The following is a 22,096-nucleotide window of genomic DNA, read 5'->3' on the forward strand; positions in this document are numbered from 1 at the left end:
CAACACTACACACCCCACGAAAGCAAGTTTCACAGCACATTTCAGGTCCTGGCAATGGTGCTGCTGAGACAAATTTTTTCTTGGTAGGTACAGCTCCTGGGATATCTAGGTAAACTAATCCTGGTCCTGCCCTGGCCTTAGGCCACACAGGACAGAAGCCATGCAAAGATGCTCAGGCTTCTAGGACTCCATCCCTCCCTTGAAAAACTTAATTCTCAGTCTCAACTACAGAAGGGGTAACCCTAATTAGCCCTCGAACCTTCCGTTATAGTTCCAGAAGCCCTCTGGGACTTCAGCTGCCTGGCGGTGACCTGGCAGACAGCCCTCCACACTCTTCTTCCGGGGTCCTCTTTGTCCACTGGATCCTAGACTTCCTGTCCTTGACTCAGGTCTGCATTCCACCTGAAGGCTTTCCCCACCCCAGCTCTGAGGTACTCTGACCTCTATCCGGGGTCCTCAGCCAGCTTAGGCCTGGAAGCCATGTGGGCTCATGCGGGATGTGGTGCCATGTTTCCCTGGAGACATCCTTTATCGTGACTGTCCCAATCCATGAACAGAAAGAGACTCTCTTTCCTGTCTCAAAGTCCTGCTCTCTCCTTGGCTACACAATAAATTCTGGTTTCCTGGCTGAAGGACATTATAAGCTCCCCTCAACCACCTCCTGGATATCTTCCAGATGCTTCCTGGATGTGCCTTCAGGGAAAGGGCAAACTCAGATTACCAGCTCCACCAACTCTTATGTTGACTCACAACTCCCCCAAACCCCATCCCAAACCCATCCACCTCAGAATCCTACCATTGTCATTTCGTGTAAAAACATGGCAGAGAAAAACACAACCTACTTATCACAAGGAAAGAAAACCCCTGCTCTACAGAAGCTTACAATCCAGGTGAAGAGATAAGTGGTCAAGACTGACAAAGAACCAGTGATAGGAAACAGAAACTGCCTCACACTAAGCAAGAGGGAGACGAGGGGAGCATGGGGGGCAGGAGGGCAGAGGAGGGCACACTGGGCCTGGGGTTGGAGGCATAATTGGTGAGTCTGGCAGGCATGGGAAAGAACATCCCTGGAAAGAGTATCCACTAAACTCATGTTTGTGAGGTACTCAGGGTCCTTGAATAAATAATCCAGGCTTTCTGATCCTGAAGAGAAGTCCATAGAGAGAAGATAGAGCTGGAAAGGCAGACCAGAGCCAGACTGAAGGGGCATCTGAATGTCAGGCTGAGAGGCCTAGCACAATCCTTACAAAATAGGAGCATGAAGGACTAATGAAGGAAACAACAGCAGCATGAACACATAGCTTCAAGAAGATAACCGGGGGCGCCTGGGTGGCTCGGTCAGTTGAGTGTGTGACTCTTGGCTTTGGCTCAGGTCATGATCTCACAGTTCATGGGCTGAAGTGCAGGGCCTGCTCAGATTCTCTCTCTCCCTCTTTCTCTCTCTGCTCCTCCCACACACATTCTCTCTCTCTCAAACTTAAAAAAAAAAAAAAAAAAAAAAAAAGAAGAAGATGACGACTCATCAAGGGTAAAAGTAATGCAGGGAGTGGGAGACAGATCAGGAGGCTGCCACAGAAGCCCAAAGATTTATATGAGGCTGGGGGCCAGGCAAAGCAGAGCTGACTCAGAAGGAGGAGCCCCTAAGACCAGGGGGATAAGGTTCAGGAAGAAATAGACTGTGGCCTACAGTAGTAACCAATGCAAGTGACTCTGAAGGAAAACCCTGAAGACATACCTCTAGGAAGTCACTGGGACCACTGAGAAAGAGATAAGGAAAAACAATGAAATGAGGAGATGAAGGCTGAAGGCACGATCTTCAGGGAATGCTGGAGCATGTTCTTCCCTAACTAGAACATTCTCCAGCATGCTCCTTTTTGAAAGGAAAGGAAGGTACCAGACGACTAAAAACAGGAGAAAGGAAAAACTAGGAAGGAGAAGATGAGGAGCCGCCCTCAGACAGGAAATTGTATCATAATAATGCCACATGGCCAAGTGCGGTTTATCCCAGGAATGGAAGGCTGGTTCAACTTTGAAAAATCAGTGTAGGGTCACCTGGGTAGCTCAATTGGTTGAGCACCCGACTTCGGCTCAGGTCATGATCTCCCAGTTTGTGAGTTCGGGCTCGCTAATGTCAGCTAAGAGGCTGCTTCAGATCCTCTATCCCCCTCCCTGCCCCTCCCCCGTTTGTGCTGTCTCTCAAAAATAAACATTAAAAAACAAAAGAAAAGAAAAATCAATGTAATTCACCATATTAACAGACTAAATAGAAAAAAACGTATAGTTATTTCAGTAGTTACTGAAAAAATATACGGAAAAAATTCAACATCAGTGAACGGTTAAGAAAGAAAAACTCAGAGCACCTGGGTGGCTCACTCAGTTAAGTGTCCAACTTTGGCTCAGGTCATGATCTCACAGTTCATGGGTTCAAGCCCCATGTCAGGCTCTGTGCTGACAACTCGGGAGTCTGGAGCTTGCTTCAGATTCTGTGTTTCCCTCTCTGCCCCTTCCCCACTCGTGCTCTCTCTCTCTCACACACACACACACACTCTCTCTCTCTCAAAAATAAATAAACATTAAAAAAAAGAAAAAAAAAAGAAAAATTTGGATGCCTGGGTGACTCAGTCAGTTAAGCATTCAACTTCAGCCCAGGTCATGATCTCATGGTTCTTAAGTTTGAGCCCCATGTTGGGCTCTGTTCTAACAGCTCAGAGCCTGGAGCCTGCTTCAGATTCTGTCTGTCTGTCTCTCTCTGCAACCCCTCCACTCACACTCTGTCTCTCTCTCTCTCAAAAATAAATAATCATTTTTTAAAAAATTAGGAATGGAAGGGACAGTCCTCAATCTGATCAATGGCATAAGCAAAAATGTATAGTTAACATCATACTTAATAGTGAAAGACTGAATGTTTCCTGCTAAGACCAGGAACAAAGCAAGACAGTGTCCTTTCATCACTCTTATTCAGCATTGTACTGGAGGTTCTAGACGATGCAATAAGACAGGGAAAAGGCATACAGATTGGAAAGGAAGAAATAAAACTGTCTATATTTCCAGATGACATGATTGTGTCATGAAAATCTCCCCCAAATTCTACCAGAATTAATAAGCAAGTTTAAAAATATAAAGATACAAGATCACAGGATACCAGATCAATACATAAAAAGCAACTGCAATACTTGACAAATATTTCCTCCATAATAAAGTCAGTCAATGACTCAGTCTATTAACGCACATATACACAACTGGGATAAGGCAGAGACAAGACTTAACCCAGTTGTGATAATTTGCTAAACCCATGCATCGCTTATCTTACCCAGCTGCCTTTCATTTACAAAAGAAAAAATTAATGTAAAAAAAAGCAACTGCATTTCTATATGCAAGCAATAAACAATCAGACTTGGAATCTTTTAAAGTACCATTTAGGGGCGCCTGGGTGGCTCAGTCGGTTAAGCGTCCGACTTCAGCTCAGGTCACGATCTCGCGGTCCGTGAGTTCGAGCCCCGTGTCAGGCTCTGGGCTAATGGCTCAGAGCCTGGAGCCTGCTTCCGATTCTGTGTCTCCCTCTCTCTCTGCCCTCCCCCGTTCATGCTGTGTCTCTCTCTGTCTCAAAAATAAATAAACGTTAAAAAAAATTTTTTTTAAGTACCATTTAAATATCACCAAATCTACGAAATATTTATGGATTAACCTAACAAAAAGATGCAAACCTGTTCACTGAAAACTATAAAACACTGATGAAAGAAATCAAAAAGACCTGAATAAATGGAGAGATATACCATGTTTCACATGTTGGAAAATTCAATATTATTCAGATGTCAATTCTCCCCAAAATGATGTATAGCTGCAACACATTCAAAATCAACATCCAAGCAAGATTTTTTTTAGATATTAACAAATTAACAAGCTGAGTTGATAATTTATATGGAAAAGCAAAGCAACTAGAATAGCCAAAATAATTTTGAGAAAGATGTTCCAGTTGGAAGACTCCCACTACTCAATAGCAAGACTTACTATAAAGCTGCAGTAATTAAGGTAGTGCAATACTGGCATAAGGACAGAAATACAGTTCAGTGGAATAAAATTGGGAGTCTATAAATAAACCCTTACATTTATGGTTAGTTGATATTTGACAAGGTACCAAGACAGTTCAGTGGGGGAAAACTACTCCTTTCAGTAAATGATGCTAGGATAACTTGATATCCATATGTAAAATAATGAAGTTGGATCCCATACCTCACACCATATACAAAATTAACTCAAAGTGGATCAGAGACCTCAATGTAAGAGCTATAGCTATAAAACTCAGAAGAAAACATAAGAGTAAATCCTCATGACCTGGGATTAGACAATGATTTCTTAGTCATGACACCAAAAGCACAGATGACAAAAATTTAAAAAAGATCAATTACACTTTGTCAAAATTAAAACCTTTTGCTCTTTAAAAGGCACCATCAAGAAACTAAAAAGACAACGCACCAAATGGAAGAAAGTATCTGCAAATCATATATCATACTTTTATTTTTTACAAATATATAAAAGCGACTAAAGAAAGGACAATCTTTTCAACAAATGGTGCCAGAACAATTGGCTATCCATAGGCCTAACTCAAACCTCACAAAATACATAAAAATTTACTCAAAATGGTTCACAGGCTCAAATGCAAATCTGAAACTGTTAAACTTCTACAAGAAAACACAGGACTTCAGGTTAGGTGAAGTTTTCTCAGATGCAACAGCAAAATCATGATCCATAAAAGACATGAAATGATAAATTAAAAAATTAGATGTCATCCAAAAAACACTGGTCTTCAAAACACACTGTTAAGATAATGAAAAGACAAGTCACAGACTGGGAGAACTTATTTGTAAATCACATGTCTGATAAGAAGATTTGTACCCAGAATTCATAAAGAACTCTCAAAGTCAACAGGCAGAAAACGACCCACTTTTTAAAAGAGCAAAAGATCTGAATAGACAATTCACAAAATAAGATATAAAGATGGCAAATGAGCACACAGAAAGATGCTCAAAATCATTACCCATTAGGGAAACGCAAATTTAAAAAAAAAAAAACAATGAGATACTACTAAGCACTATTAGAATGGCTAAAATTAAATTTAAAAAGGAAAAGGAAAAGGAAAAGGAAAAGGAAAAGGAAAAAGAATTGCCACACTGGCACTGGTAAGAAAGCAGGGCAACTGCGTTCTCAGACCTTGCTATTAGAAATAAAAAGTGGTAGGGGTGCATGGGTGACTCAGCTGGTTGAGCATCCAACTCCTGATTTCTGTTCAGGGTCATGGGCTCTGTGCAGAGCATGGAGCCTGCCTAAGATTCTCTCTCTCCCTCTTTCTCTCTCTGCCCCTCTCCCCCACTCGTACTCTCTCTATAAAATTAACAAGAGTTGGCATTTCTCATGAAGTTAAACACATACTTGCCATATGACCAACAACCCCACTCCTAGGTATTTGCCCAAATGAAATGAAAAGTTTTGTTCACAAAGAGACCTGTGCAGGAATGTTTATGGAGTATTGTTCATCTATAAAATGGAGTGATTTAGTGATAACACACAACGTCGATGAGTCTCAAATACATTATGCTGAGTGAAAGAAGCCACACTCAAAAGGTCAGTTACATGGCATTCTAGAAAAGGCAAAACTGTAGGGACTGAAAACAGACCAGTGGTTGCCAGGGGCTGGAGGGAGAGGATGACTAAAAGGGGCAGCAGGAGGAAATCCTTCTGGGGGATGGAACGGTTCCAGATCTTGATTGTGTTGGTGGTTACACATCTGTATGCCTTTGTCAAACCCACACAACTGTATACCAGAAGGGGTGAATTCTACTGCTTGTAAATTATACTTAAAAAATAACAGGAGTAAGATGCAGGAGGGACTAAAAAAAAAGAATGGGAAAGCCAGCCAAACAGAGAAAGAGCAGCCTTCCCTCTCTGAGGCGAGAAAGAGGGGCCAGAGTCTATTTCGGGACATGACCCCGAAGGTAATTATCAACTGGCCGCTGGAGCATCTCAGTACTAATCCTCCTGGTCTCTCCTGCTGTAATCTGACCCCTCCTGCAGCCAGAAGGCCAGTAGCCACAGACGGTGCAAATCCAGGTAAAATGATGCCCAGTAACCCAATAGGGGTCCAAATGGCTTTGCTCAGCTTAGTGTGTCTCAGTGTTTCTCTCTCTCATTCGCTAAACACAAAACGGGGTGAGCAGTTACAGGGTGCTGGGGTGTGGGTCAGGGGTCTTGAGCAAAGTCATTGGGAAGGATGACTGTGGCAATTTCACCTGAGAGTGAAAAAGAGATCGATGTCTGTTACACACACATACACCACTCACCAAAAAAGCAGAAATCTGCTCCCCAGTTCTCACAGGTGCTAATGCTCCTGTGCAGACACTAATGTTATGAATGGAAAGGAGACATAGTAAAATCTAATGGAATTCTGCTTAAAGCCTTCTTCTAGGAAGGAGTTTGTAGCTTAAACCTGATCTCACACCTTGAGCACAAGGGTCCAAATGCTGACTGGCTCTCTTCTCCACTAAAAACAATTTTCAATTATTGAGCCCCTTGCAGACACAGTAAAAGTATAAACCCTGTCCTTATGTAAAAGAGTTGATTAGTAAATAGGAACAGGTATCATTCACAACAGCAGGGAAGCAAGGCCTAATTAAGGGTTTGTTGGTTTCCCTTGCGTGGACCTCGAGGGATGTATCTAACCACACAGAACATGTGCACACTCGAGTGTTTGTGTGTGTGTGTGTGTGCACCTACAGCAGGCGGAGTAACAAGGGGACCTGACAATACAGCAAACCTCAGCCCTGGGATTCGCCTCAGCATCTGCTTTTAAAACAAGCCCAGCAGATGGTTTGGGTCCAGGTGGTCTCAGGACCACACCAGGAGAAACCCCGGGGGAGGGGAATGTTTGGAATTCTAGTCTCTGCGTGGAAACCCAGGGGAGTTGCCTATGAATATTTACAATGCTGGCGGCAGTGGTGGCGGTATTTCTAAAACCCCAGCACTTTCAGAAATCCAATCTCTTTGCTGGCTGCAGGCTGCAGGCTGCAGGTTTGATTTGGCCCAGGGTGAAGTTACCGCGCTCCGTGGTTTGCGCAGCGCCTCCTCGCGGAGGCTGACAGAACTCCCCGCAGCAGACCTCCAGCGCTGCAAACACCACCGCCTCTCTGACTTTTCAGGAGGCTCCCTGGATCCGCTACCATAGGCTTGATACTCGCCAATCCTGGGGCAGGCGCAAGACAAAGAGGAATGGGGAATGAACAGAAGTGAAGGAAATGAGTTGGAGACGAACCCCTGGCAATTTGTTACTTTGCATGGCTTCTGTTCTGGACAAGTCAGCTTGCCTCTTGCACCACGGTTCTCAGGGTGTATCTGCTGTTGGCGGCAGTGGCAGAGGTAAGGATCAGAACACCCCAAGGAACCAGATTTGGTGATGGGGGGAACGAGATGTTCAGTTAAATGTGAAATTTCAAATAAAAAATTAAAAAAAAATTTAGTATAAGTATGTCCCATGCAATATTTGGAACATACTTACACTAAAAAATTATTTGTTTATCTGAAATTCAAATGTAACCAGGTATCCATATTTACCTGGCAATCCGATGAGGGAGGCTTTTCAAACCTGCCCTCCCCCAGCTCTGACAACCCCCTCCCCCTTGGCAGGGTCTCAGCACCTACTCCACCCTACTCCTTCCAGATCGTCCTCCACCCTCTGTGGTTCCTGCACAGACCACAGTGCTTTCTCTTCACATTGAAGTATGAAATCTTCTCAATTAAGTGCGAGCCAAAGCTGGGATTTGATTTTCCAAATCCACCCATCTGGCTGCAAGGGGCCAGACCCACTCTGGGCCCCTGGGGGCCGAGGACCAGCTCTCCACTGCTCTAGGTATTAGGAAGGGAAGAAAGGTCCTCTTTTGGGACCCCAGCCCCAAGGATAGGCATAGCCCCTCCTGTTCTAGCCCTTTTTTCTATTTGCAACCACACAAAACTAGCAACCAAATGAGCCCCAAATCAAAGGAGCTGACAAGACTGACAAGAGCCCCTTCTGCCTGCGCCAGATTTCATTTGTTCTACACGGTGGTGCTGGGAAGCTCGGGGGACCTCGGTGGAATCCTATTATGATATAAAATACAATAAATCAAGGAAGGATCATCTTAAATTATATACTCTTGGAAGTCCTATCAGCACAGTTCCGTGTATACTGCACCATGCTCAATGAGGTGTTAAATGGCTTTTTAACAATATTACATATTTTTAACTTTTTAAAAAATCATAGTGCCACCTCTTAGAAATTTGTTCCCTACAAAGACTGCTGTATGCTTTTTTGGTGAGCAAAGCCGCATTATCTCCACTTGGGGGCTTTTGTGATGAGGTCTTCTTTTGTGGAGGTAGCTTGTCTATCTCAGTGGCTCTGAGCTAAAAGGACCAGACTCTCTGCTGTCTTCATTCCCATAGGGTCCTGCCCAGAAGGCAGCCCCCACCCCCTTCTCCGTCCAGAGAGAGTCTAGTGGCTCAGGACTTATCATTTTCTCCTGCTCTGAAATGCACTATCTCAGAGAGCCCCATCTACCTTTACACCATGGCGCCTCCTGCTCAAAAGCCTGCCATGACTCCCTATTACCAGTAAGACAAAGCCTCAATCTCTGTGCTGGCATTAGGCCTCTACAAGCCTCACTACAAGGCACATCTCCCTTCTCATCTCCTACTTCAATCATACGGGCTACTGTCTCTGGGAAACACCAACCTATAATATGACTTTAAAAGTATAATGCTGGGGTGCCTGGGTGGCTCAGTCAGTTAAGCATCTGACTTTGGCTCAGGTCATGATCTCACAACTTGTGGGTTCAAGCCCCACATCAGGCTCTGTGCTGACAGCTCAGAGCCTGGAGCCTGCTTTAGATTCTGTGTCTCCCTCTCTCTCTGCCCCTCTCCTGCTTGTGCTCTCTCTCAAAAGTAAGTAAACATTAAAAAGTTTTTTAAAAGTATAATGTTTACTTAGTACAATATCACTGTTACTAAAAGCAGGGCATGAAATATTAACAAATCAATAATTAACATCTGCTTAACACATTTTCAAGAAAGACGAGATAGACCAAAATGTGAAGAAAGACCATTATCTAGGAATGACATTTACAACATTAAAACACTTTGCGCACGTACTATCTCACTGCATCTTCATCACATCCTTCCAGGATAAGCAAGCCAGGTGGTATCACCCCTCTTTTGCTAATGAGGACACCAAGGCTCGAGGCAAGGAGTCCTGTCTGCACTACCCAGCACGGCAGCAGCCGAGCTAAACCACAGCTTCTCATTCCAAGTGCAGAGCTCATCCTGTTCTACTGTACTAAGCTGTTATTTATCCCAACCTAATTTAGGTCCATTTTTGCTTTATTCTATTTAATAGACACTCGACTTTCTTTCACTCTTATCCTAGGTGCCCCAGGCCTTCCTCATAGATCCTGGTCACATAAAATGGTGCTGATTAGGGACCTGCTCCCGGCCACCGCCTCCAAAGCTCTTTCCAAGGAACCTCCTCTGTGGGTGAGAAAGGCCCACACTGTGCCTTGGGGAGGCCACGCCTGTTTCTAGCACAGTTTCCCTTAATTACTTTTTCATTGAGATATAATTTTTATACCATAAAATTCACCCTTTGAAAGTATATAATTCAGTAGTTTTTAGTGTATGTTCAAGGTTGTGCAACCTTCACCACTAATTCCAGAGCATTTCAACATCTCAAAAAGAAATCCCACGCCCATTAATCACTGCTTATTTCCCATCTGCACCCCCACCCCCAAGCTCCTGTCAACTACTAATTTACTTTCTGTCTCGATGGATTTGCCTGTGCTGGACATTTCATATAAACAGAATCTCATAATAGCTAGTTATTGTCTAGCTATTTTCTTGTCTAGCTATTGTCACTCAGTATAATACTTTCAGGATCCATCTCTGTTGTGGCATGTATCAGTTCTTCAGTCTTTCATGGCCAAATAATATTCCGTAGTATGGCTATGCTACATTTTACTTATCCATGAGTCACGGACATATGGGTTGTGTCGCTATGAACGTTCATGTGCAAAGCTGTTGCACAGACGTATGTTTTCAGTTCTCATGGGTATATACCTAGGAGTGGAATTGCTAGATGTTTTGGAATGAATGTTTGTGTCCCCTCGCCCCCAAATTCCTACGTTAAAATTTTCACCTCCAATGAGATGGCATTAGGAGGTGGGGCTTTGGGGAGGCGATCAGGTCATGAGGGTGGGATTAGTGAATGGGATTCGTGTCCTTATAAAAGAGATCTTGGGGAGTTCTAACTCCCCTTCCACCATGTGAGGACACAGTGAGAAGACAGCCATCTACAAGGCAGAAGTGGGTTCTCACCAGACACTGAATCTGTTGGTGCCTTGAACTTGGACTTGATAGTGTCTAGAAATGTGAGAAATACATGTTTGTTGTCTAAGTCACCCAGCTTGTGGTATTTAGTTATGGCAGCCTGAATGGACCGAGATGCTGGGTCACATGGTAACTCTATGCTTAACATTTTGAGGAACTGTCCAACTGTTTTCCAAAGTGGCAGTACCATTTTCTACTCCAACCAGAAGTATGTGAGAGCTCTGATTCCTCACACCCTCCCCAGCACTTGTTTTTATCCATCTTTTTGATGATAGCCATCCTAGTGGAAGTAAGGTGGTATCTCATTGTGGCTTTGATTCCCTTAAATTTTAAAGCAAATGGTGACAATAACAAGGGAGATAGTTTATTCTATCTAACTTGAATAGCTGTACCTGTAGAGAGAAATGGCCACACTGTATACTTTATTTTTGTCATCTTGGTTACTCATTCCTAGGAAGACCCCAGACTCTGTATATACATTCAAAAGAAAAACAACAGCTTTCACAGAATAGTACTCACTTGAATGGGATATCCTCTTAATTCACTCAACAAACACTGAGCACCCAGTGCAGAGCATCGGGCTGGGGGTCTTGGAAAGCTCAGCCCTGGCCACCTGGCCCCTGCACCCAAGGAATGCAAGTCTGGTGATAGAGTCAGGCATTTTCAACTCCAAGTTAGCTTCACACTCAGTTTGCAAAAAAAAAAAAATATGCCAGAGGAGAGAAAAGTCTTAATATATGAAGTGTTTTATAAATGAACAAGAATTAACTAGAACTTAACAGAAAAATTCAGTAATACAGATGAGCAAGCTACTCAATGAAGTAAAACTACAAATGACTGACAAATGCATGATGTGAAAAACATGTGAAACCTCACTAGCAAACAGTGAAATATAAATGAAAACAATATATGCCTATTAAAGTAGCAAAGCTTTTTTCATGATAATAATATTAGCAAGAATGCAACAGAACAAATATGCTCCATCCATCAGCAGGGATAAGAATTGGTACCACTCTTCTGGAAAGCAGTTTAGCAATATGGATGAAGGTTTATACTCTACCCTCGTGCACTGTTGGTGGGAATATAAACTGGTGCAGCCACTATGTAAAACAGCATGGAGGTGCCTCAAAATTAAAAACCGTATGATCCAGGGGCGCCTGGGTGGCGCAGTCGGTTAAGCGTCCGACTTCAGCCAGGTCACGATCTCACGGTCCGTGAGTTCGAGCCCCGCATCAGGCTCTGGGCTGATGGCTCAGAGCCTGGAGCCTGTTTCCGATTCTGTGTCTCCCTCTCTCTCTGCCCCTCCCCAGTTCATGCTCTGTCTCTCTCTGTCCCAAAAATAAATAAACGTTGAAAAAAAAAAAAAAACCGTATGATCCAGTAATTCCACTACTGAGTATTTATCCAAAGAAAACAAAAACACTAATTCAAAAAGACATACACGCCCCTATGTGTATTGCAGCATTATTTACAATAGGCAAGATATGGAAGCAACGCAAGTGTCCACTGATAGATGAATGGATAAAGAAAACACGGTATGCATAGGGGTGTGTGTATGGGTACACACACAGACACACACACACACACACAATGAAAAATTAGCCATAGAAAAAGACAAAACCTTGCCATTTCCAACAACATGGGTGGATGTAGAGGGTATAATGCTAAGTGAAATAAGGCAGCCAGAGATAAATACCATATGATTTCACTTAAATGCAGAATCTAAAAACCAAATGAACAAACAAACAAACAAAGCAGAAACAGACCCATAAACACAGAGAACTGACGGTTGCCAGAAAGTGGCGGGGGGAAGTTGGGCACAAGAGGTGAAGGCGAGAGGGAGATACAGACTTCCTGCTATGGAATGAATAAGTCACAGGAATAAAAGGTACAGTATAAGGAGTACAGTCAGTGGTATTATAATAATGTTTATGGTGACAGATGGTAGCTATACTCGTGGTGAGGACAGCATGGTATAGAGTTGTCCAGTCCCTATCTTGTACACCTGAAACTAATGTAATGTTCCGTGTCAACGATACTCCAATAAAAAAATAAAATGTTTATACTCTTTGACCCACAATGGGTCCCTTCCCAGGAATCGCTGCTACACAGAAACTCACTGGCCTGGGCAAGGCTTTATATGCAAGGATCATTAGAAAATTTTAAATGAGGAACAGCTAAATGTTGAACAACTAGAGAAGAGTTAAATAAATTATGGAGCTTCAAATACCCTGAAATATGTCAAGGCCTTTAAAATATTTTATTTGAAGAAGATTTAGCATCATGGGGAAATTTTCAAAATCTAATGTCAAGTGGGGGGAAAAAAAGAATACAGAATTGCATATTCAACATGATCTCAATCTAAAAATATATACGTGTTAACAGTGGTAGAATGTCTCTAGGTGATGGTGGGATTGTAAATGTTTTTTAAGACCTTTTTCTTTAGACCACTGAATACTTCCCAACTTTTTTATTGTATGTATTACTCTTAAAAGAAACACATTATAAATTTATATTAAAAAAGAAAAAACTACATGCTTTTACTGTGAGTAGGGCAGGCTGCAAGAACTTCTCGGCTAATAGAGGAGATAAGATGAGAATTCAAATACCTACAAAGCCAGGCAGTATAAGCCAAATGGGAAAAGAGAGTCAAATCAGAAAAAGAAATCATTCTAGGCAGTGGGCACTAGGAAGACTTTATGGAGAGGGGTCTAGAGATGGAACTTGCAGTGTGGGCAGAACCCAGGCATCCAGGTGGGAGAAACCACATGAATAAAGGGGTGGAGGGAGTTCGAAGGGTGCAAGGGTGCCTGGGGAACTCCAGAAAGTCAATGCTGACTGGAAAAGAACGAGCAAGGGAACTGGCCAGAGATGAGGTGAAGCTCACGGACAGATCACAAAGAATATGCTACCCATGACCAGGTAAGGACGTGGCACGTGACCCGGGAAGCATTAAAACTCTGAGTGGCTGCGTTTCCAAAACTAAAAAGTATTCAAATTTCCATTTATAATATGTGCATTCATTAAAGAAAATTTCAATTTCTATCCAACAACAACCAGTGTTAAGTGGTTTATTCCTCTTTTTTAATCTACTCACAGGTTTTTGTTTGTTTTCATGCAGCTATGATCTTACCACTTATAGTAGCCTACTTTTTTCATTTAACATTATAACGTAAGTATATATTCCCCTGTTATTACAACTTCTAATGCTGCAGGCTTTCAGTAGGAAAATGTGATCAGAGCTGCACTTTGGGAATATTAATTTCATGGCTGGAAAGGGGGCGGCAAAGAGGAAGGTGCTAGAACTAAAGAGGCCAAAAAGAGAGCTGGGCAAATGGCACAGATGAGAAGGACCAGAGCCTGAGGGAGGCTAGGCACCCTGGAAAGGGGGGAGCAGTGTTTGGGCTGTCCTAAGCAGGGCGTCGTGGAGGAGTGAGTCTCCAGGGGGTAGGGAAGGGCTTTGGGTCTTAAGCCATGAAGGGAAGTCTAGGGAGGGACTGGTTTTAGGGTGAGTGGAATGAGTAAGACAGTGTCCTAAAAGCTAAATGGAAGGGGGAGACTCAAGCAAGAGTCAGGTGCTGTGGGAGAGGCTGAAAAGATAAGGATGAATCAAAGGTTGTCAGGGGCCCCGAAGGTGACCTCTGAGAGAGATTAGGTAGAAGAGGAGTCCAGACTGTAAGGGAGTAAGTCATAAGGGGCGATGAGGGGGATGGTAGTGAAGGTGGCTCTTTCTCAGGATGCTTGGGAGAAGGCATGGGTTACAGCTGGAATGGATACAGCATGGTGTGGTGGGAGAAGCCAGAGAACCTGGTTTATCCAAAGGCAGAGGGAGGGGGGGCCTAAAGGGCAAAGGACAGACGCCTGTTGAACTGCGGGGCGGTGCTGTCCCTGACAGCAGTCACCAGCCACAGGTGGCCATGAACGCTGGAAATGTGGCTAGTTTGCATTGACATGTGCTGTAAGTGTAAAATTCACACCACAGTTTGAAAGCTTTTTTGTATTACTTACCTGTTGATATGATATTCTAGATACATTGGGTGGAACAAAAGATATTGTTAAAATTAATTTCATCTGTGTTTTTTGTTGTTTTTCCTTTTTACTTTTTTGGCTACTGAAAAAATTAAAATTATGCATGTGGCTCTCGTTACATTTCTGTTGAACAGCATGGCTGGCTGAAGAACAAAGAGAAGGCAAATCAAGAGGGACCTGGAACACGCCATCATTACAGGCTGATTTGCAGAATATCAAACCGGTGTTTTGGAAACCTTGACAATCAGTGAATTTATTGAGAGCCCCACCTTTGGGCCTCAGAGAGATGGGCCTCCCTCTCTGCCCTTTAGTGGGTCATTTTCCAAAGGCTCAGATTCATACATCTGCCAGGCTCAGAACACACTTCGGAGGCACACCCGACAGCAGCCACTCCCTCTGACTTTTGGGAGCATAAAATGTAGAGGAGGAAAGGGAAGGGGTGTGGGGGGGCTGAGGTTCAACCATAAGACCCCAAGGGATAAGAAGGTCTCGGATGGGAGCCCAGGCATAGTCTCAGGCATTAGGACTATCTAGAGAGCAGGTCAACTTCTCTAGCATGTCATGAAACCTGAGGGCTTCAGGAAGGTATATAAATTTGAAACCGTGGGGAGAAGGGGCAGCCTAGGAGCAATGACTGAAGGTAGTGTAGAGAAGGGACTGGGGACTTAGAAGGCTAAGTGCTCATCCTGGATTTGAAAAAAAAAAAAAGTGTGTATATATATAAAACTAGAGAGGTGGGGCGCCCGGATGGCTCAGTCACTTAAGCGTCTGACTTCGGCTCAGGTCATGATCTCACTGTTCGTGAGTTCGAACTCCACATCCAGCTCACTTCAGATCCTCTGTCCTCCTCTTTCCTGCCCCTCCCCAACTTGTGCACATTCTCCCTCTCTCAAAAATAAAATAAAAAACATTAAAAAAAATAAATCAAAAATAAAACTAGAGAGGCAATGGGTGCTGGCCAAGGTCTCTGCCACCTGGGACAATCCATGGAGCAGCCACAGCCTGAGTCTCTGGCTGCTCAGACAGAACACTTGTCCTGACCACACTACCATGAATGGAGATGCCACAGACAGGATTTTCTGAGACATCCCCGATCTCAAATATTCTGTCCCTGTTCTCCTGGAATGCAACGGAACTCCCAACACTGCAGCACACACACTACAGCTCTGAGACAGCTGGTTACACCTGGAAGTCATACCAGTCTCCTGTCCGACCCCATGCACCATCTGTGGGGAATCCTAGAGGAAGCCGGAGTTCTCCGCAATCTGTCAGGCAACGGCCTCTCCACCCACCCAGGTGCAGGGATCACACGTACAAAGCAGTGTGGAAATGCAGATACATTCCCCTCCAGACCAAACCAAGGCCACAAGTTGGGGTGGAGGGGACTGGCCAGGTGGGAGAGGCTTAGAAAGACTTTCTAGAGAAGCTGGGTGGTGGCTCTGTTCACCCATAAACTGCTTTTCATGCAGTTCTCTGATCTCCGGGGTAAGGAAGAGTTTGCTTTGTGGCCTGGCAAGAAGTTTTGTGGGCTAGAAGTTTATTTATAATCCAGTGCAAATGAAGTCTCTCTCATCCAAAAATCTCATCTCGGAGAACAATTATCCAGCCCCCCACCCCAGTTCCCCCACCCTCAGCTTCCTCCTCCCCCTTCCAGGAAAGCAGACAGGCTTGCATTGTTCCAGGTGAACAGTGGTGACAGATGAGGATGATGCCAGGCTGTGTAGGTGGAGGGAAGGGGCTGACAAGACGCTGGAATCGGATTCAGAAGGAGAGATGAGAGCACCACCACACACACAGCTCTGGTTCCCACCCTACACAGGTTAAGTGCAGCTTTCCGCTGCCTCTCCACCCATTAACTCCACCCACCCACACCTCCTGCCCCCTCCAGGCCTCACCTCCAGGGCTCATTTTAGGTCTGCTGAATTTGGAAGGAAAACAGGAAAACAAAAGAGAAAGTAGAACTGCCATTACCCTGCTCACCTAACCTTGACTGGAGAGCGGAACATGTAATGAGGCTATGTCTGTCTGTCTGTTTGTGTGGAAGGCCCAGGGGCCCTGCGGATGACCCAGGACAGAGGGACACCCTAGTGCTGCTCTGGACAAGGCAGGCTTGCCCAGGTGCCTTGACAGGGATCCGGGGGCCCCAGAGGAGTACCCCAGAGATTACCTGGATAGAAAGGCAGGGAGATATAACCGAAGGAACGCTGTGCTGGAAGTCAGGGCTAGCCTTGTGACTTGGGGCAAATCCCATCACCTACTAGAATCTCAACGCCCTCATCTCTAAAATGGAGCTAAGGACACCTGCTAATAAAACACTGATGCCAACACACTACTGGCGTAAAGCACCGTGGTTGGGCTGGCCATGCCGTGAGTGGCTGAGAGCAGCAAGAGCTGGATGAAAGCCCCACAGGGCTGGCCATGCCTCCTTCTGCTCACTGGCACGTCCTCCTCCCCCAGGATGGAGCTGACACACAGCAGGCACCCATAAATGCTTGTTAAATGAATAAATGGATGAAAAGGAAGTTGAGGGCTGCAGGGCACTTTCAAGGCCTTGAATATTCCAGCACACTTCAGAAGATAGTCGAGGCCCCCAGCAGTCTTTGATTCTGACACTGAACATATAGCACAAGGCAGGAAAGGGGGGTACAGGACCCCCATCCACAGGGAGACCAAGGCTTGAGTCAGAATTATGAAACGCAGATGACCCAGCAAAAGACGACAAATGAAGGTAGCACTAACTGCCACACCAGTAAGGGCCTGGAGGTGGTTTCTCTCAGGAAGATGAGCCGTGAGACAAGTCTGTGTGTACCTGTGAGCGGGATGCAAGCTCAGTTGAGCTGGGAACTGCACCTGGGTGTCCTGTTGGTAAGTCCCTTACTGGCTGGCTGACCTTGGGCCTATCACTGGGAAATCCCCAGAGGCTGAGCCTGTGAGGAGAGAAATAACGTCGAAATGGCGCTCGCAAAAAGGCTGGGTGAACAGCAAACGACCTGGATTACTGCAGGGCCAGCCCTCTCTTCCCTGGCTGGGTTATCTCAGCAAGTCGTCTGCGTCCCATGAAGTTTCGTCTAATGTAAAACAGGAGAACGTGACCCCATGGCTCTCAGCTACTTCCCAAGGGCCCTGACATCCTGGGAGCCTTCTCTGTAGTGTGACTCAGCCTCCCACAGAGAAAACCAAGAGTTGGCTCTAGTCCAGCCGCCACTCACTCCCAGCCATCCTGCTAACACGGGGCAGGAAGGGCAACCATGGCTGGCACTGAGGCCATGAGGTATGAGGAGTTAAAGTCCTCCCCAGGGCCAATGGAAACATACCCTAGGTGTTGAGGGGTGAGCCATTAAACTCAACCATTACTGGCACATGCCTATAAAAAGCACCCAGTGGGAAGAATGTGGCCAGCATTCATTTGCAGACTGCCCCCCCCAACACCCCTAGCCTCCAGAAACATACTCTCAGCTTGAGGTCCACCTAGTGAGCTCTAGATTATCACACCAGTACCTCTTACCACATCCCTTTAGAGTAGATAATTGAGATTAACCTTTTTATTTTAAAAATACATTTAAAAAAATTTTATGGAGGGGGAGGGGCAGGGAAAGAGGCAGACTGAGGATCCAAAGCAGATGGATGCGGGGCTTGAACTCACGAGCCATGAGATCATGACGTGAGCCACAGTCAGATGCTTAACCGACTGAGCCACCCAGGAACCCCTAAAAATACATTTTTTAAAAGGCTATGGCAGAGACTATTCATTGTCTACCTAAATTCATTCTCCCCTTCTTCCAAAACAGCACGCAGTAGCTGGGCGCACAGCTGCCATCCTTGCAGCCACATGGTGATGCTCGGGTCAAAGGAGCATGAGTGGAAGTGATGTGTGTGACTCTCCATCATCAGACAAGCCCCCTGCCCTACCTGGACCAGCACCTTTTTGTACTTCCTTCTGGCCTGGACCATGGACAGGCCCCCAAACCCAGCTCTGACTATGCAGATAGGGACAATGTCCTTGTGGGTGGTGGAACAAGCCCATGGAACTGGACCAGGTCACTTCGACTCTCACCTCCTTAAAGATATAAACTCTCATCTCCTTAAAGCCACAGTATCTTGGTGTCTCTGTGTTATGTGCCTTAGCCCTTCCCTCTAAGTAATACACTGCAAACAGGAAAGGTTTCCGGACCTGAGCATCCGATGGCCCATTGTTTCTCCTCCTCTGTGAATACTTGCTCCAGTACAGAAGGGAGAAACCACAACATGCAGAGCACATAAGATGAGGGAAGGCAGGAGGGGGTTGAAAGCGTGAAGACGGAAAGGCTGCTTGAAAAACTGCGGAAGGTTTCTGAGGTAGTGGTCCTGACAAGAGCTGGGCCTGAGCCCAGACACCAGACCAGAGACAAAGCAGACAGAGTGGCTGGATTCTCAAGGGCGGAAGGAGGTGTAGTGGCTGTGCACACTCCACAAGCTGGGAAACAGAGGCCCAGAGGAAAGAAGGAGCAGCCTCTGCGTTATCTCAAGGAGGTGAAGCCGGTGTGTGGAAAGTGCGTGCGGTCTGGTGTCAGAAGACCTGGGTTCAGGTCTCAGTTCAGTTACTTATTATTAGATGAATGGTGGTAACTGAGTCGCTCCCCCTAGTGAGCCCTGGATTCTTCTATAAAATAAGGATGTACTATCTACTTCCCAGGGACTGTTCATAAACTAAATAGTGCGATGATATACAATGTCTGAAAAGCAATGAACTTCCACTGCTTATCTGGGTTTAGATACAGTGAAAGCAAGAAACTGAGGACCCCAACCAATCTATCCCCAGTCCCTGAGGGGGGTCAGGAGGGGAAGGACATCAACTGGTTATTTGTCCAGTGTCTTGAAGCACCAGGAACACTGCTGGGTGATTTTCCCAGAACATCCCCCAGGGAAAGGGACACGTGACCAGACCCACAAGGGTTCCAGTCTGGGGCCTCAAGGCACTGTGCACATGCAGCCTAGCCTCACGCACCCAGCCTTGGAGGGCAAGGGCTGGGGGCAAGGCTGCTGCTCCCACAGCCCTTTGGGCAACACCTCAGGGGCTCTGCCCATGAGGGGGAAGAGGCCCCCAAAGACAGGGACTACCCTGCTGGAGAAGGGGCTGCACTCCTCGGTCCAGTGGCCTCTTCAGGCTCTTGCCTGGGGATAACAGCCCTTCACTACAGAGTCCGCATGTTCTCTGCCTAAAAGCAGGGGCACTGGGAGGTATTTGGAGAGCTGCTAACTCAGGAGGGAAAGCAAAGACTGAAGCTTCTCAGGAGGCTCTCAGCAAGCTGCTGGGCCTGGGCTGGCACAGGGTATGGAACACCTCACATTCCTGTCTGATGGGCTGTCAGCATTTCCACACAGCAAATGCAGGAAAGCAAAAGGTGCCCCAGTACTTTGCCTCAGAAGCCTGGGCCTCGGGCTCAGGCTCTGAACTGGGGGCACAGTGAGGGATTTTTCCAGAGGTTGGGGCAGCAAAGTCCCTGAGGCCTGCAGTAGGACTAGAACCACCCAGTGGCTCCCGTCTCATCGTTGGGCCCGTTTTCCTCTTTTTCTTCCACAACCCAAGTTCCTCTCTTTCTTCACAAAATTACTAGAGCTGGTGGAGGAAAGTGAGTGGAAACTCAGCCCATGCTTGGCCCCGCAAGGCCATCCCCCGTAGTCCCAGCACCACCCTCTGCTGAGCCCACCACACAGATCCTTGGCGTCTCCACCCATATGGCCTGTGTTCCTCTGCCAAGGGGCACGTCCATGATCCTCTGTCTTCTCCTAAAGGTGACCTCCTATGTCAGCCTAAAGCCCTGTCTGTCCCTTAGTTGACCCCCATGTTCCCTGCTAGAACATCAACCTCTCTTAGTCCCAGCTGCTTAGACCCGCCCCAACCCCAATCCCACCGTGAAGAGCCCTCTCCTCCTCACCTCTCCCCAAAGACTCAGGACATTCTGCTCTGACCCTCCAGAACATAGGCATTTCCCAGGAACGCTTTGGGATCCAGGAAAGCATCGCGATGCCCTGCGGGGCAGAGTCTCAACCCCTGAATGACTGACGCCCCATCCTGAGAGTTCCCAGACCAGAGGAGCCAGGAGAGAGCTTTCTTCTCCCCATCTGGAGGAAGCAGAGTCCCTCCCAGGGCTGAGGTGGATGGAAAGAGCCTGAGTCCTTAGGAAGGCAGACTCGAGCGGAACCCAAGCCAGCAACACCAGATGCTCTCATTCCCCGGCCACGTGCCTGCGCCTGGGATGACAAAGTGTGAGAACTCGAGAGGAGAGGAACGCGGCAGCCCACATCCCACCACCAAAACCCTGAGTGCCCTGCCCCACATCAGCCACAGAGGCAGGAAAGCCTGACCAGGCTCATGGCTGGCATCCGCCATTCCTGATGGTCTGCTGTGGACTAAGGCCTGTGCCAAGGGAGCCACCATGGGAAGGAAGCCTGGGGTGCATCCTTTGTAGTCCCCTAGTTGAAGCAAATAATCACTCCCCAAATAAATCAGCTTTGAGAGTTTGAATGTTTGTCAGCAGGCGTTTCTTAAAGAAGGCCACAGCTACAGCAGAAAGCAGAGCCCAGCAAGGCCACCTTGGACCCTGGGGAACCTGAACCCTGACAAACAGAGAAGAGAGCACACATACCCAGAAAGGTGGGCACCGCAACACTCAGCCACAGGTTCTCTCCTGGTCAATTAAGGTCTTCACGCTGAGAAGTATCCACAGCAAATTACTAAAGGATCAGCCGGGTGGCTCTCTGGGTGCTGAGACCACATCTCACAGAGCCTCAAAACCCCACACGGTGCCTGGCACGTGGCAGGCACTTGATAAAGGTGTGGTGAGTAAGAGAACGGGCAAACACGCCAAGGAATGACTGGCTTAGCCTAAGCATGGCCATTTTCAGGCAGCAGTTATGTACACAAGGAATACAGACTGATTTGACCTCAGCATGAGCTCAAAATAATTGAGAGAGGAAGTCTGCTGCAAATCATCCACTGCATTCCCAGCTATCAAATGCATTTAGAAAGCCTCTGCTGCTTGGTATCATCCATGCTGCCGGCCTCCTTGCTTCACACAGCTAACTGGATTGACACCCAGAGGGAAGGGGAACTCTCTTGGAGCCTCCCAGTCTCAGCTGGGCTGCTCCAGGAGCCAGAACAGGACTGGGAGAATGAGGGCTGAGGAAGGGACATATTCTCCCTACCCCACCACCCCAGGTGTCACAGCATTGATGCCCCTTGTCCTGAAGGGCTTTCAGGAGTTGGGACAGAGGTCCTTTTGAGTATCTCAAGTGCTAGCACAAGCCACCTAAACTAAATTGCCCTTGTCAAAGTAAAGCCACTGCCTGGCACTTGCAGGGCTGGTCCCAGCTTTCATCACTGCCACTTGCTGAGCTATGGAATTTGGCCAGGAGCCCCCGAGCCCCCTGCCCCTCCAGGTAGCACACGATCAGGACTGAGGAAGCACAGGCCCTGGGCTGGAGTCCAATCCCATTTCTACTGCAGTCACTTGGGAATCTTAGGACACATCTCTTGACCTTTTGGTTCCTATAAAATCAGCATAGGACTTCCCTGTATTTGATGGAGAAGTTTCCACTGATGGTTATGGTCAACTCCCAACTATCCATATTACGGGAATCAAATCAGTACTTGGCTAACCCCATGAGTCATGCTACAAGCAAAAAA

The 22,096-nt window shown here is 46.3% G+C and overlaps 1 protein-coding gene across 1 annotated transcript in view; it reads right to left on the bottom strand.

The window, feature by feature from the left end:
- Positions 1–22,096, bottom strand: part of ADCY5 (adenylate cyclase 5) — a 147,975-nt gene that overhangs the window by 61,205 nt on the left and 64,674 nt on the right. The gene's annotated exons all lie outside the window — the stretch shown is intronic.

The sequence above is a fragment of the Leopardus geoffroyi genome, chromosome C2 (genome assembly GCF_018350155.1).
Source record: "Leopardus geoffroyi isolate Oge1 chromosome C2, O.geoffroyi_Oge1_pat1.0, whole genome shotgun sequence".
Taxonomy (NCBI): domain Eukaryota; kingdom Metazoa; phylum Chordata; class Mammalia; order Carnivora; family Felidae; genus Leopardus; species Leopardus geoffroyi.